The 15,265-nt window shown below is 38.5% G+C and overlaps 1 protein-coding gene across 3 annotated transcripts in view; it reads right to left on the bottom strand.

Moving 5' to 3' along the window:
• Nucleotides 1-15,265, bottom strand: part of LOC124160236 (zinc finger protein 628-like) — a 170,513-nt gene that overhangs the window by 92,251 nt on the left and 62,997 nt on the right. For 2 of the 3 annotated variants that reach the window (XM_046536047.1, XM_046536048.1), the window contains exon 1: nucleotides 14,889-15,154. The exons of the other annotated variant lie outside the window; for it this stretch is intronic. The gene's annotated coding sequence lies outside the window, so the exon portion shown is untranslated. Of the gene's footprint in view, nucleotides 1-14,888; nucleotides 15,155-15,265 lie in introns of those variants that run through there. 3 annotated transcript variants of the gene reach the window in all.

The following is a 15,265-nucleotide window of genomic DNA, read 5'->3' as shown; positions in this document are numbered from 1 at the left end:
TCTACCTGAAAATCCTATTGTTTTCCTTCCTCTCCCTCGTTTACTCAACATTCTACCCTCCAATACTGTTTTCAACATCCACTCCCCGTTTGTAATGAAAGGTACTTTGTTTCTTCCACAAGTTTATGAAAATGTCTACTTTATTACCGGTTTCGGCTGTTACACCATTATCAAATACGGGTTTAACATTTGAATATGGCGTAACAGCCGAAACCGGCAATAAAATAGAAATTTTTATAAACTTGTGGAAGAAGCAAAGGGCGTTTCATTATTACTATAGTGTGAGCCCTTCCACCACGTACGTGCTTCAAGTATCGATTTAATCCCCTCCCCGTTAATTACTCCCTCCATCCATACCTTCCATCTCTTCTGAATTTCAACTAAAAGCCGTCTCTCCTCACCCACCATGTCCAGCTATTGGATGTAATTCTTCTTCTGCTCCATCAATAACTATTAGACACAGTATTAATGTAAATAATTATCTTAATAATCTCAAATTGTACACGCCGTTGTAGTCTCTTTGACTGATTGATCTTATCCTATAACTAAGCATCAACTTTTGACCCTTGGCAACCCTTTTGCTTATTTTAAATTAGCTATTGGTTAATGCACTAACTTCAACATCAGCACTTCGTCGTTCCTCCTCCTCTCCCATTTACACCTTTCAATCATACTACTGAGGGAAGTTCAAATTGAGTTTTAATCGGTACGGTCAAATGTTTTATCACATTGTGGGTGCATCTTTTCTTATGAATTCGTAGATGCATTTTCTAGCCATGTTGGTTATCGGATGGTGCACAGAAATCAATGTTACCTGACGCAAATTCACTCTCTCTATGCTGATTCATAAGATGAGATCGAACAAAATCATTTTCATTTTATCTCGTTGTGTCATTTCTTTTTTTGTGATGCTCAATTCTATTTATTATGTGAACTAAATGCTCTTATTCAAATATTAATACTTTTCTATTCCATTTCAGGTAAGTTTTCCTGTTGGACTTTCATTCATATTTCCATAATGTGTCGCAGCCTGGCAAAGTGAGTAGCAACTGTCACTACGACGTCATGAAGAAATATTGTTACGACCCGCAAGCAAGGCCCTGTGAAAGAAACGCACCTAAAATAGACACTTCCGTATGGAATAATTAGCGTTGAAACTCATTGAAATTAAAATAAACCATGATTTGTGAGGTTTTTAAGTATATCGGGACTAGCCACGGTGATAACTTTTACGGGAGTCACCCGCGATGCACAAATTGTGCATAAAGTCCGCGGAAAAAAAACCATTCACGTACAGCTGGATACGTTATCCGGTTGTGTCCACAAATATCCACAGGCGCTCGACCGGAAAACGGGGCATCCGGGTTCGTATCCTGGTCAAGGCGAATGGATGTTTCTCTGTGGATTTTTCGCACGATTTGTAAGTATAAAGATTAATTATCCACTATTCCTAGAGTCTCCCGTTTAATTCAGACAAAGCTAGCCAGCTTTTTAAATAAACCAAACCATTATCCCCAAATATGAAAAAAAACTATCATTCAAGTATCTTCTCGCTTTACTAGATTGGGATGTCTTAATCAACTTGTCCTCCTCCGTTGTAAAACTATACTTGACTTTCACTCCTCATCTAGTTCGTTATTTCGTTGATCTTTCCGTCACCTTAATTTAATTTCACCGCGGGAAAGTTCTCTTTCTAGCTGTAACAATATTAATTAACTATATTACTTAACATATCAGGGCCCTTAGAGTGAGTATCATATTCTCCAATACTCCAAGCGCTTTTTATATTGAACTATTATTTCAATTGAACTTAAAAAAGTTATTCCATTTGATACTATTTTTCAACCCAGAACGATGTATCTCGTTTATCTATTTAATTTTTCTTCATTCCATCCAAAGAATATCCGAAAGTACAAAACCGCGTAGGCTGTTTCTGCTTCACCTCGAAAGTTCCGTTTCCATTTTATAGAATATAATCGAAATGCTCGAGAAAGAGAGATCTTTTGAGGCAGCAGAACCTTCTGGAACGCCGTGGCACATTCTGTCCACTTTGAGAGTTTCCGAGCGATCTTGAAAATATTTTCAACATTCTGGAATGTTCTACACGATACCAGAAACTTCATTACGTTAGCATTCTAGAATATTCTACAAAAGTATCCATCGTTTCGCAACATTCTGGAACATTCTACGGTATTCTACGCCATTCTCTAACATTCTGGTAAATTCATTGAGGTATTTTGTGTATCGTGGAAGCTTCAAGAACAGTGTGTCTAATCTTGGCCACTTCGATTTCGGATTCTTCGCGACTTTCCCAACATTTTATTCCATTGTTACAAATGGATGCCTTTGGACCACTCGTACCACGTTAGCCAAACCCTTATAGTTTAAAATTGATCTCATCTGCATATATTATTCTGAGCTCCCTGTCATTAGTGTGGTGATGCAAGGGTAGTAGTTAGTGGTGGACGGGAATTTTAATCAATTACAGTTCGACGAACACTAAATCAATACGCATAGGATTTCATGATAGAGAATTCATATAAATACTCACAGACTGTGCGATAAAATTTACTTTAATGATGAGTGAATGGTACCAATCCTCCTATTGCACCATTAAACATGGCTTTATTTATGTACTGCCTCAGGGTTTTATCTACTGCATACTGAGAAAAGGGCTTGGCACTGGTAATTCCCATGATATAATAACCAGTCGACCATCGCATTATGAAAACAAGCCTTCGCAAACCAAAGATTAATGAATGCACTATATGCAGTAGTTTAGGGGAGTAATTACGAGATTTTTTTATAGAAAGAGAGTAAAAACATTTTTGCCTGTACTGTTAAATGGTTACCCGAATAACTAGCATTTTAATAAACAGGCGAAAGTAATGTTCGATTGAAATGATATGACGAGGTGTATCGCCCTTGAATGTGGAGCATCAAAATGGAATGCATAGCATTGAATGCGCATGCCGATCGAATGAGATCAATGAAACGTCGCCGATGGCTTAGCCGGAGGCGCTGGCGCTGATGGAGAACGTTTTGAGAGGACGATTTACATACGCAGCCCAAAGAGGCTGGGCAAAATGCCTCCGTTGAATGAAAACAAAAGTGAAAGGAGGCATGATCAGTCAGGATTTGCGCGTCGATAAGCGGTGTTCTTGGCAACCAGTTTTGATAGGGTAACAAATGATCTTCCTACAGTGAAGGATGAAATTGGAATAGTGTGAAATCTAATGGTATTCGCAATTCTATTAAATGGGATATATGAAATATAAATATGATTTTATCCAAGAACCTATGCATCACGGTATAAAAAATTAAAGTCTGCTCATCAAATATCATTACTACCTACACGAGAAACCATACGCAACTTACATGATGAAAATTTAGATAAATTAACTACGAAGAGAGACAGAGTCGTTAAAATGGCTTGTTAGTTGGCTTCCTACGCTGAGAGTTAAAGGTTCCACTCCCGGCATGGATAGAATTTAATCAGAAGACTCTCCAGTCCCGTTCGTACGCTGAATCGATAATAGCTAAAAGTTCAGCAAACCGTCCGTCATGTGGGACGCATGATTCTGGTCCCCTAGGCAATTTCGTTCGTGTGCAGTTCAGTTATCGTACAAATTTGATCATCTCTAATTAGTGATCCAGGTTGTCGAAGCCCTTAATTAACAAATAGTGGGACCAAGAAAATTCAATGAACCATTTTTAAAATCAATATTGATAAATTATTTTATCTTTTTATTTAGTTTCGTACGAGAAACTAAATAGGTGCATATCATTAGAAAACTTCAAAATTTCGTCGCCTAAATATATATTTCTTCGACTGACGACCACAAAAAAAATAGGCTTCTCGTGCATTCTTGATAGCTGATTCCGAAATTTCGTTACATACGTGGTGATTGCTTTATTCTTCTTAGGGCCCCCGCGCACTGGCAACTTTTACAAAGCAACTATTTAGTTGCTTTGAGGAAGTCCCATGAAACACACGGCAGTTGCGGCAACTAAAAAGTCGCCTGTGCGCGGGGACACAGTCAATTTCATGTGTTTCATTTGAACATCCACAAAGCAACTAAATAGTTGCTTTGTAAAAGTTGCCAGTGCGCGGGGGCCCTTACCCACAACAACGAGTTAAACTTCGTGGAAAATATCAAACTCATTGTTTCATATTACTTGGCGTGCATATTTGATTTCTAATATTGAACGATCATTCGTAAGAGAAGTATAGATTAAGCTGAACACTTTAAGTTTTCAAATGACGGACACGTTTCATCTTTCTTTCTTTCATGCTAAGAATCTCTTATAGGTGCTTATTATAAGTCGCTAAATAATTTTTTGGTGAAATAGTATGATTTGCATCATTGTTTACATTCGTTTTCCATGAAAATTCGATCTATCTTCACGCGTTAAAATGATTATTAAACTTTCAAATGGTATACTAGACCATCGAATGACTACTCCTTTTCTCCGCGTTTGATTGTAACATGGTTTTGATGGCATAGGGCTAGCTCCTTTTTACAATCTCAGCTATCCAAGAGTAGGCACTTGAGACATTGATTAATATCAGTGGAAATTCCATCATATATTCACGATTTAAAAAAATACCTATCACTTTTCCTATGCGTAGTTCATCAATGATTACATGCCAGAGTTACATATGTTTTCATTCTTGCGCTTCTCAGTGACATGATTTTATTTATAACGTTCAATTTAGCATGTCAAAATACGTAAAACTTTGACATTTATCATTGACGTTTATAACTTATCAGACCATCTATCTCCTTATTTTTCTTGGGTGCCTACATCAGGATGTTAGATCGTTTTTATTAACGATAGAAATTTTACATTCTCATTGTTTTAAAAAGTAGAATCCAATGGCCTTGAGTACAGCTGTTCTGCCAGGTGCTTGAATCATACACCTATTCACATCTCTGACAGTTTGAATGGTCTCGTAGTAAATTAACTACGCCGAAATTTTAGACAGTAAGATTATATTGAAAAAAAGACTTTTCAAAGAAATGGTTTACATATCAAAAACAAAAAACAGTTGTAATAAAAAAACAGACATTGATAACCTGGGTAAATTTTATTTTTATTTAATCAATCAAAATTGATGGTAACTAGGTGTGACAATACCTTAGTAACACAACATCAATAAATATGTACAAAGTTAAGAGGTATGTCAAAAACTTTTGTGTATTCTATTCTGTTCTTATATATACATTTGTATACTTTAAATTATATTATTGTATAAAAAACGCGATCGTAACATTTTTATGTAAAAATATTGTATATCGTTGTCATCTTTGTATTTTATATTGTTCATGTTTTCTCTTTCATAGCCCTGAGGATTATTTTAAATAAATCGAAACTTAACTTGGTTTACATTGACCTATACTCCATGAAATATCATAAAAAGTTATTAAAAAAGGTCAAGAATAGAATAGGAAAAGTATTAATAATACTAAATTTCAAAACTAGACAATAGTTTTCCATAATAAACGATTTTTATTTTCCCTGGTGAATACCTCTGACGAATATTTCTCGGGTTTGCAGCCAGGTTAATGCTTTTATACAAGCTGACGTTTCGAAAGACGACTTGTATCCCATCTTCAAGGCCGTGTTACTTTATGGAAGTCCAATTTCACACTGAACTGGATCGACCGTTTACCGAGGACAACAATACGGCTCAGGTGTCGTCCGATTGGCTGTAGGTCTTTTGAAATTCTTTACGTTTAACCCTAATGTTTTTCATACAGCTGATTACAGGTCTCCGTGTATTGCTAAGATGAAAGCCGGTGTCTCTATTGAAATTTTTGGGATTGAGGCGGATTTCTATTGCTTCCTTAATTATGCGGTCCCAGTAACGTTGTGCGTGGCTAAGGATTTTTGTATCTTCCCATCTAATAGCATGGTCCTCATTAATGCTGTGTTCCGCCACGGCCGAACGTGCGTCGGCTTGCATAAAAGCCTACATAACCTGACTGCAAACCCGAGAAATATTCGTCAGTTTTCATAACTTTTTATTTCTTTGCGGCTTGGGGGGGGGGGGGGGAGGAATCTATCCCCTCATCTCCCATCATATTTACGCCACTACACCATACCAGACCATACTAACCCGATCGCACGGGATGAGGTCTTTCAATTATGCTCTTTTCCAAGGCTTTTCCCAGTAGTATAGAAATAAGACGTTCATTCCTAAGCTTGTAATCGCTCTTTCTCTGCATCTCTTATGCATCTTTCTTCCTAAAACAGGTCACGCCTAGTAGAGTTAATACTTTTATTTGTAGCCTTAAGAATGTCTCTGATTTTTTTTTCCTTTTCCTTAAAGTATAAATAATAATTATATTTTTAGTTCTTCATTGCCTCTTTTACCTTCGTTATTTTATTTTATTGCGTGGATCATACTTGAAGACAATGGCATTGAACGAGTAGCCCATCCCAAAATAATTGACAAGCAGAAGAACTCGAGAAATCATCTTCTTACAATGATTGATCGCAAAATATGGAATATGTGGGTCTTTAACTCCTAACTGTTTGCTATATTTTCCACGAAAAGCTTACCTTTGGTATTAAAATAACAGGGAGTTCATGAATTTAGCTTTCTCTGCGTTTTGCTCTGAGGCGTTTGGTTTTATTAAAAATTTCAACTCTTACCCATTTTCTGTTCAGATTACCCGTTTAAATACAAGAAATGTGGTTGTTTAGTGGCTATGCTACCGATCTGGACGAAGAATATACAACTGAAAAATTGGAAATGGATAATTGTGTACCCTACTTAAGGGTTTTCTAAACAATGACAGAAGTTTTTGAACATCCGTCCAAAAATTATGCTATGATAAAAGGAGAATTAACCTTCCAAGCAAGCAATATTCCAAAGAGAGAGCGTTATACTCATATAGAAGAGGGTACTACATCAACGCAATAAAATCGATAATTTTATGGGGTCTTTCATGGCTTAAACCCCGTCGCAATATCTACAGTGGTGTGTAAGTATTTGATATGTTCATCATTTCCGTAGAATGGATTTTGAAGCCGGAATCAAAAGTGTAATGAGCAGGGTGCAAAGTAGAATCACGGATTTTTTTAGTTTGCTTGAAATCCGAGCGTTACCAGCTCCTGATTTGGAGACTAATTTATCAGACGTCTGTGGTTCTGCTTCCAAGAATTCTTGGGAAGCCCGTTTCCTGGAGGCAATTGACGGCGCGGCGTGGGAAAAAGGAAAGGTGGCAACAAGTGCAATGCACACGAAATGCAAATCGCTTCCGTGGAACAGGTGCGTGGCAGCGCGTTATGCCATCTCTCTCTCTGTTATCATTGAGTAGCAGGGCTTTTATTGTGTGACGTATTCTCGTGTGATTCCCGTAATGTCACGAGGTCAATTATGCCAGTCTTTGACTTCTGTGAACGTTGTACTGGCGAAGTAAAAAGCGAGGTTATGAGGCGACGTGGGAGTGGGGCATTTTCTGACCCTTTATTGTACCAAGTGATTGCCAGCATAAATGCGTGATTAAATGTCATAAAGATTGTCGTAGTTGTTATGGTAATTCTAGTACCGGCTCTTGAGCTAGTGTTGCGTTCACAGTGGTGAAGGGAAGTTTTCGTAGAATATCCCGGGATAAGTGACGTCGAATACTAAGAAAGGGAAGGGTTGAAACCTCTACGCCTACATGTCTGGGTTCAAATCCTGGGTGAAGCCTGGAGACACTCAAGAATATCCTCCAAGTGCGTGGCGACACAAGGAAAGTAACTGGCCCCATTGCCCTTAATGTGTCGTATCAAGTGAACGTTACTTTGCCTCGAGTAGCTCACCCGTGCATGTCAAGCCGGATTGAATCGATACGTGACCAGAGCAAGAAACATTATCGCAGAAGTAATCTGATCAATGACTGGAGAACCAAATATAAGGATCAAGGAATCTCTCCATTGAGATCTAAGGAGATCAGTCCTACGTCCGGATATTACTTCTGATTTCAATTATGATCATAGTTCCTGAAGAAACGAAACCGAAACACGCAGTGACGAAATTCAGCAGTTTACCGAACCTCAACTCTGGTTATCAGTCCTGATTTCTTCAATCGAATAACACCATCAACCCAAAAATTCGTATTTAAACCTAAGGCCCAAAAAATTAACAAACATTAAACCCATTAGATTAGTGTATTTCAAGAGAGGCATCCATTAACTATGTAGAACTGCAAAGAGTCTTGATCAAATTGTTTTCTTATATTTCTTCTCCTGTATTCAGAATATTAAAATATCACATGATTCGGAAGACATTTCTTTGGAGCAATGGAAAAAAATCATTGCTATGGACTTGTACAGTGGTATTATCTTACCTATATCCTTTATATAATCATAAATACTAAGAACTCCTTATCGGTGTATGCAGAACGTTAAAAATCTAAAATCATCTTTCAAATTGAAATTTTCTTAAATGTTCAATTCTTTCTTGGAGTAATACTAGTGATTGATGGTAGAAGTAGGTAGGGTGCACTGTATAGTTATGAGTAATAAAACTGTCCATTGCAATTTAATCAGGGGATTGTTGACTATTAAAGCCTAATAATTTCATTGAGCTGAATTTTCTTGATAGCAACACATGAGAAACTTTGGTCGATTGCATACTAGTTAAAATATTTTTTTTAAGTAGCGATATCGTTCTTCTCGAGTTATTCACTGTCGCCTCATTATTTCTCTGCTTCTACTCTTGGCATGGAGCTTCGGAAACAGCAAATTTCCCCCTCGTCTTCGCTTCTCGTTGAGCAGCGCAGAAGCGATCCAAGGACGGAAAATGCGCGATAAACGCACATTTCCCTGAAGTCCGTCCCACCGCGCGCTCGGGGAATTCCTAGCGGGTGTCAAGAAATGTCACGTTGAGCGAAGGGCTAAAGTAATTCTCGACGGCAGCAATATTTCATAAAAAGTCGTATTAACATCTAACTAGTAGCAGATGAGCCGCCTCGCGGATGCTTAGCATATTGTGTCAGGAGAATCACTTGATGTCAAGGCCGTAGCCAGAAAATATTTTCGGGGGGGGGGGGGGGGTTATGGAATAGTAGACAAATATAAAATATAAATATTTATTATAAAACCTTAAAGTAAAATATAAAAATATTATTATAAAATTGAATTTAGCCTTCTAGCTTTTTTTGCAGCGACCAAATGAATTAACTCCTCGGTGTCGATGTCAATTCTGCGGTCCCTCAGGAGGCTCATAAGTCACTCACCTCTCTACTAATTCACAGCACTATTATTTCACACACTGCACTACAACTACGCATACTGCACCTACAAATTCGCTTGGATAATTATGGACTTAAGTCGCATTGGACTACTAGATGTCCCTGCGCCGCTGTATAATATCGTCGTGTGAGCACCAAGCGAGCATAAAGTATCTATCCAATTTTTTTCATTTCGGGGGGGGGGGATCAATCCCCCTTGATCCCCCCCTTGCTACAGCCTTGCTTGATGTAAGCATAATACATATGGTCATTGATATAATATTATAATACTTATTTTATCAAAAATTGATCAACCAATTATCAGGGCCCGGTTCAACAAAGTTTTTCCTTATAGTTTTATATTCCAAAGATGATGAAGCAGTTACTTCATTAAAATAAAAGAAGTAAAAGATATTCTGCACCTTGAAAATCGTTTTGAAATTTGTTGCATTGACAATGAACCTTCTGGCCAGTTACAACCTGCTGGTAAAATTTGTTCCACTGTAATTTTGTTGAAATTACAATAATTCTTCCCGAAAATTACTTCCTGATGTTATAATACAATCATTTGCACCGATAAATGTGAAAAAACTAATAATTCCTTAGTGGAGTAAGAATGAAGAGCCCAGTGGCATTTTAAGTCGATATTTCTGCTCAAAGGTCAAAGAGTGCCGGTTTTAAATCTCGGCTGAGGTCTTTGGACACTTGAATAAATATCGCCTCGGAGGTAGATGACACAGGAAAAGGACCTGACGTATATATTTGGAATTGGGATTCTTACGCTGTGAAACCGATTTCAAGGAATTGGGAAATCACCCAGATCTTATCCACACCGTTTTAAATCACTCTCTGGCCGAGGTAATCGACAAGCCTACATTAGGAAATGATATATTAGAATTTTAGCAAGAAGCCATCTTAATTTGGTAAAAAGTCGACTTCCTTGGCTATGTAATTGATCACAGAGTAATTTTTGCAACCTTAAAAATTGGAATAGAGTCAGCAATAAAACCAAAAAGCCATATTTATTTACTTGAAAAATGCAACTTCATTAAAGTTGGCGAGATGCTTAATGATTTATGCCAGGAATTCGTGGCTAAAACACATGATGAAAGCGCTGCCGTCTCATGGAAATTTCGACTCCGGAAGATTTTCGGATGAAAAAGTAAATTCGAAGTACCGTTTCGTCCGACCACACCTTGAATATGCAGAAAGCATACGGGATCCATCACATAAAAATTTAATCCGTGAACTTCATAAAATACCAAACAAAATAGCACGATTCATCAAAAAATGTTAAGAGCGTACTATAAACTTTATACGGATTTGAAAGAGTACTTGGGAGCCGATATTCACCCGTAAAGGCTTGATCTGTGGTTAAATCTACACTTAGTGTTCTATATTAAACTTGAAGCTTTGTGCATATTAAAAGAAATATATTACTGTTCACGAAAGGAATGATGTAATATTGTTAAAGGAGAGATTGAAACGATCGATTTGTTATCGATCAAAGCAAATGAAAAATTCCTATTACTAACATTATTTCAAGTGAAAATTTTAATGCCTACTGTTGCTCACTCCGTAAATTACTCATTAAAAATTATTTAATCAAACATCCAATAACGACCAATTATGAGGGCCCGGTTCAACATCGCTCAAACGTTTTCTATAACAAAGACGACGAAGCAGTCACTTGTTTGCCGGCCTCGGTGGCGGCGGGGAAAAGTCCTTGCTTGCCAAATAGGAGGTCGTGGGTTCGAGTCCCTCCTGGGTAAATAACCCCTATCCATCCAGGGCATGGTTGTTTGCATGCATTAATATGTTAATAACCCCGATGTAAAGGGCCGTATAGAGCTGTTTTCGGTGGTATGGAAATAAATAAAAAAATTTAAACAAAGGAATTGAGAGATATTCTGTACCTGAAGTCTTGTGTCAGTACCTCAATTCCCATATTTCCTGTGAAAAACAGCGATAATTTACTGCCATCATTGGTTTTCTCGATGAAATAGCGATAAATGCTTAATTAATGATTTTTTAATCGGAAATACATCGTTGTTTTTAAATTTTACGTGAGTTTTGATCGTTTTATTATACAATAATGATTGAAACTAATATTTGAAGGCAAAGATATGAAAACTTCTCATTTTGAGAGGTTTAAACTGCTAGTAATCCTTCCCTGAGTATTTTAGAATCTTTCTTGATTATCTTAAGGGTTTACTAATGGTAATAGTATCTTATAGGCTTCCTTGAAGTTAAGCGTAAGGATACGTCAGCGGCAACATACTGCAGTGGAAAAATATACATGTATATTTATTTTTACGACATTCAGCTTTTTATTAGCTCCGACGTTGATCAAAAACAGTTTGAAATCTGAAAATCCGTTGAAATCAACCCGCCACGGGACAATTAAAGGTATCGCATCTTAGCCGCGAAAATTAATGGTAGTAAGCAAACACTCAAATATTCTTGGACGCACATATGGAAAATTGTTATAATATTCCAAATATTTTCTGGCGTCCGTCTTTGGCAAAACGAGAAACGTTCGTTAATGGATAAATATTTGGATTTTCACGTCATTCCCTCTGTCGTGAAATTTGTCTTTCCATTAAATTACACTTATAATTGAAGTTACGGTGTATTTATAAATAGAAGGCCGGTAAAATTGTTTTTGGTACGAGTTGAAATTCCATAGTCGGGCATTGAGATCCCCAAGGGTGGTAATCAGGTTCCATTGCTTCAATAAGAAAACTCTTAAGATTTCATTCCGTATTTTCGCTTGATGAAAATTTTGAAGGATTTTCACCTTAGGTAGAATATCGTGCGAAATATGATAATTTTTATGAATAATCCCGAAGTAACTTTATTTCTTGGATAACTTCGTAATATACACTCTACCTCCGTCCTTCGTAAATTTTACCGTAAACTTAAAGTTGACGTTTGTTGCGAAAAAGTTGATTCGTGTGAAAAAAGATATTATTAAGCTTAAAAGACGGAACGAAACTATGACAAATATTATGACAGGAAATGTTGAGCAAAATTACCACGACATGAGTTCAAATACACGAATATCGAAAATGTTTACATTACCAAATAACGGATCCCATGTTATCTTGAATGAATACGTAGTTGATAGTGAAATGTAATAAGTATTGTCCTGCTTAAGCCTGTCTAATAAAAATAATGACAATAAAACTTCAATGTTCAAACCGAGTTCCGAGTTTACGCACAATTGTCTTAACGGATATGTCCACCTAGTGGTTCTAGCGTGGTAACATACACTCGCGTCGACTGAATGTATTTTCGCTGATCAATGAGAAAATTTTATTTTCTTTCAGTTAATATATAATATGAATTATCTCACACTTTAGTTTCCGCATTTAATGTAATTGTCACTTATTCTTTATTTGGGATATTAAATGGGCGTTATGACCTGAAGAATTCTAACAGTATGGAGACGACTGTATCCCCTTACATGATTTGAAGCGCTCTTAAATACGCCTTATTTTACTGAGTAAGTAAGGCCTCGAGATTCTTGACTTTGCAAAAAGTATTTATCTACGCGCCGATATTCAGATGTTAAAAACTGGATCGGCGCATCAGTATCCATTTAGGTTCAGGTTAGAGAGCGCAATAATAAAAAAAAATATTTCCAACTTCCCAAATAGAAGGAAAATGACAAAAATTTGCATGCGATTTGGTTTCAACCACAAGAGGCAGTAGACGGGGCACTGACAGATTTCCTATGTTGGAATTAAGACGAAATGAATAACCATTGGTAGTTTTCCGTTGATATTACATTTTCAATTAGGACTAGTATACAACTTGATAATGATCGAAATCTTGACTGGCATTACAGTCAATTAATAGGTGGAGAATTGAAAAGCATGGTTAGTGTATTCTTTTCGGGGTTTCATCGGAGTTATAGCAATCTCCGTCACTGTCAACGCTTCCATGAAATCCTTTTCCATCGTCATCGAAACTTCGGCAGCGATGGAGATTGAGGATATTATCCGAATGTTACTTAGCGAAGTCCTACAATTGAAAAGTATTCTTTTAATATCACGGGATAAAAATCGGAATTCGGCGAGCTTTTTTCGACCGATGAGCGTGGAATATTTTGAGAAATTTTCCACCAACGTCCGGATGACCGTCACGTCAACCTGTTTGGAAATATATCCGTTCGGACCGATCCCACAAACGCTTGGCTCAGCAGTCGATGCGCCTCGTGGTCATCAGCTAATCGCAGTCATTGGCTGCACTGCAGAAACGCCTCCCGAAATAGCGAGGAGGCATATGAATGGCCGGAAATGCACTTCACACTCACTCCCCCCGTCCACCGCACTCACCACCGTGAAGCACTGCGCGCAGGCGAAGGCGTTCCCTCGCGGATTTCAACCCGGACACATCACCCACATGCCTCCGTATCGATGGCAACGCCGGTCGGATGCTGTGCTCAATTTGCGGTGATTTTCTCCGCAACCCTCCGTGTCCACCACTTAAAGCTTCCGAGGGCTGACGAACTGGAATTAGCCGCTCCTTCAGGGTTTTCACCACGTTTCCTTCGTTTTACGCTGGATTCTCTCTTCCGAACTCAAGTAGCTGACCTCAACGTCGGCGAAAACGTCTTCCGAGAAAAAATTGAGAAACGGCGGGTTATTGAGACTTTTTTTCAGTTTTTGTCCCACTCTGTAAGCTTCCGTGGAGTGAAAAATAATGATTTTAAAGTTTCGTGGAAATTCCACCATACGTTTGGTTTCACGCCAGTTTATCCGGGTTTGATGTTAAATTCGACTTGAAGAAGGAGACTTCAACGCCGGATATAGTCGCCCATTCAAAAATGGGCCAACGACAGGTTATTAAAAGGCTGTTGGTCCATGAAGGATGAGCAGAATCGCTAAGGATTAATTCCGGCGTTGTATTATCCCATACGAACAATATTCTTTTATTGGCAGAATCCGTAGTCACGAACTGCCAATCAATCTAGAATGTACAAGCATGCCTATGAAAAGGTCTAACGGTTATTGAGAAAAGCTATTCGCTTTTTGGAGTTAAAATAAGACGAGGTTTTCACATTCTTGCCGGAAATTTCACGAGTGGAGACGCCAAATTCACGTGAACCACTGCGCGCAGTTCATTCCAAAAAGTATAATTTTTAATTTAAAATACATCCTTAAATCATTGCGTAGATCACAGAAATAAACAATCGAATGAAAATTATGGAAATAAACTTTGTAAAGCTAATGAAATGAAAAACCTTTGTTGTATTCCAATTTATTTTAAGGCACGACTAGTTTGGACTCTGAGATCTCATCCCCGGTGCGTCGAAACTAGTCGTGTCTTTAAATTAAGTGATGGGATACAACAAAGTTTTTTTAATTTCATCAACACTTAAATGAGGTTGCTCAGAGTTGAGCCTGAGAAAATAGAGATTAAGTGAACTTTGTAGATCTGAACTGATACCGATATTAACTATAACTTTATGCCTTTATATATCAGGGTTGTTAAGTCTTCGGCTAGGGAGAGGGAATGCCAGCTGTTTCTTCACCAAGACGTTCCGAAAACCTATACGAGTTCTTCCGTGGACGAACGCGGTTGAAATCCCAGGAGAGACCGCCACCTTCGCACTAGTGGGTCCATCACATTTTCCCTCCGAGTACTCACTCAATTTCAGCCGAGATGGATAAATCCTCGCCCGGCTTGGATCCCCGGAGGACAAGAGGAAGGCGGACCAACGCTCCACGGCGGCCCGACCCGCCGAAGCGTCGAACCCCGTCCTCTGGCGGGGAGGGAACGCGTGCCAGTGGGGTGGATTGCTTCGAACCAAGTCCCAAGAGCAACGCGTCTTCGCATACAGTGGGAACAGCGTGCGGCAATGGATAATCCGCCGGCACCTCCGGCACCACCGACACCACCGCGATGTTTGCTGGGGCAGGGACAGAGGGGAACTGAGAGTGGTCGGACGTCAGCGCCCCCTCCACCGCTGCAGCGGCGTCCTTGCCGAGCCCCCTCACACCGCCCTCCCCTCCCCTCTCCGCCGT

The sequence above is a fragment of the Ischnura elegans genome, chromosome 6 (assembly GCF_921293095.1).
Source record: "Ischnura elegans chromosome 6, ioIscEleg1.1, whole genome shotgun sequence".
Taxonomy (NCBI): Eukaryota; Metazoa; Arthropoda; class Insecta; order Odonata; family Coenagrionidae; genus Ischnura; species Ischnura elegans.
This window is presented reverse-complemented; position numbering and strand designations above follow the sequence as displayed.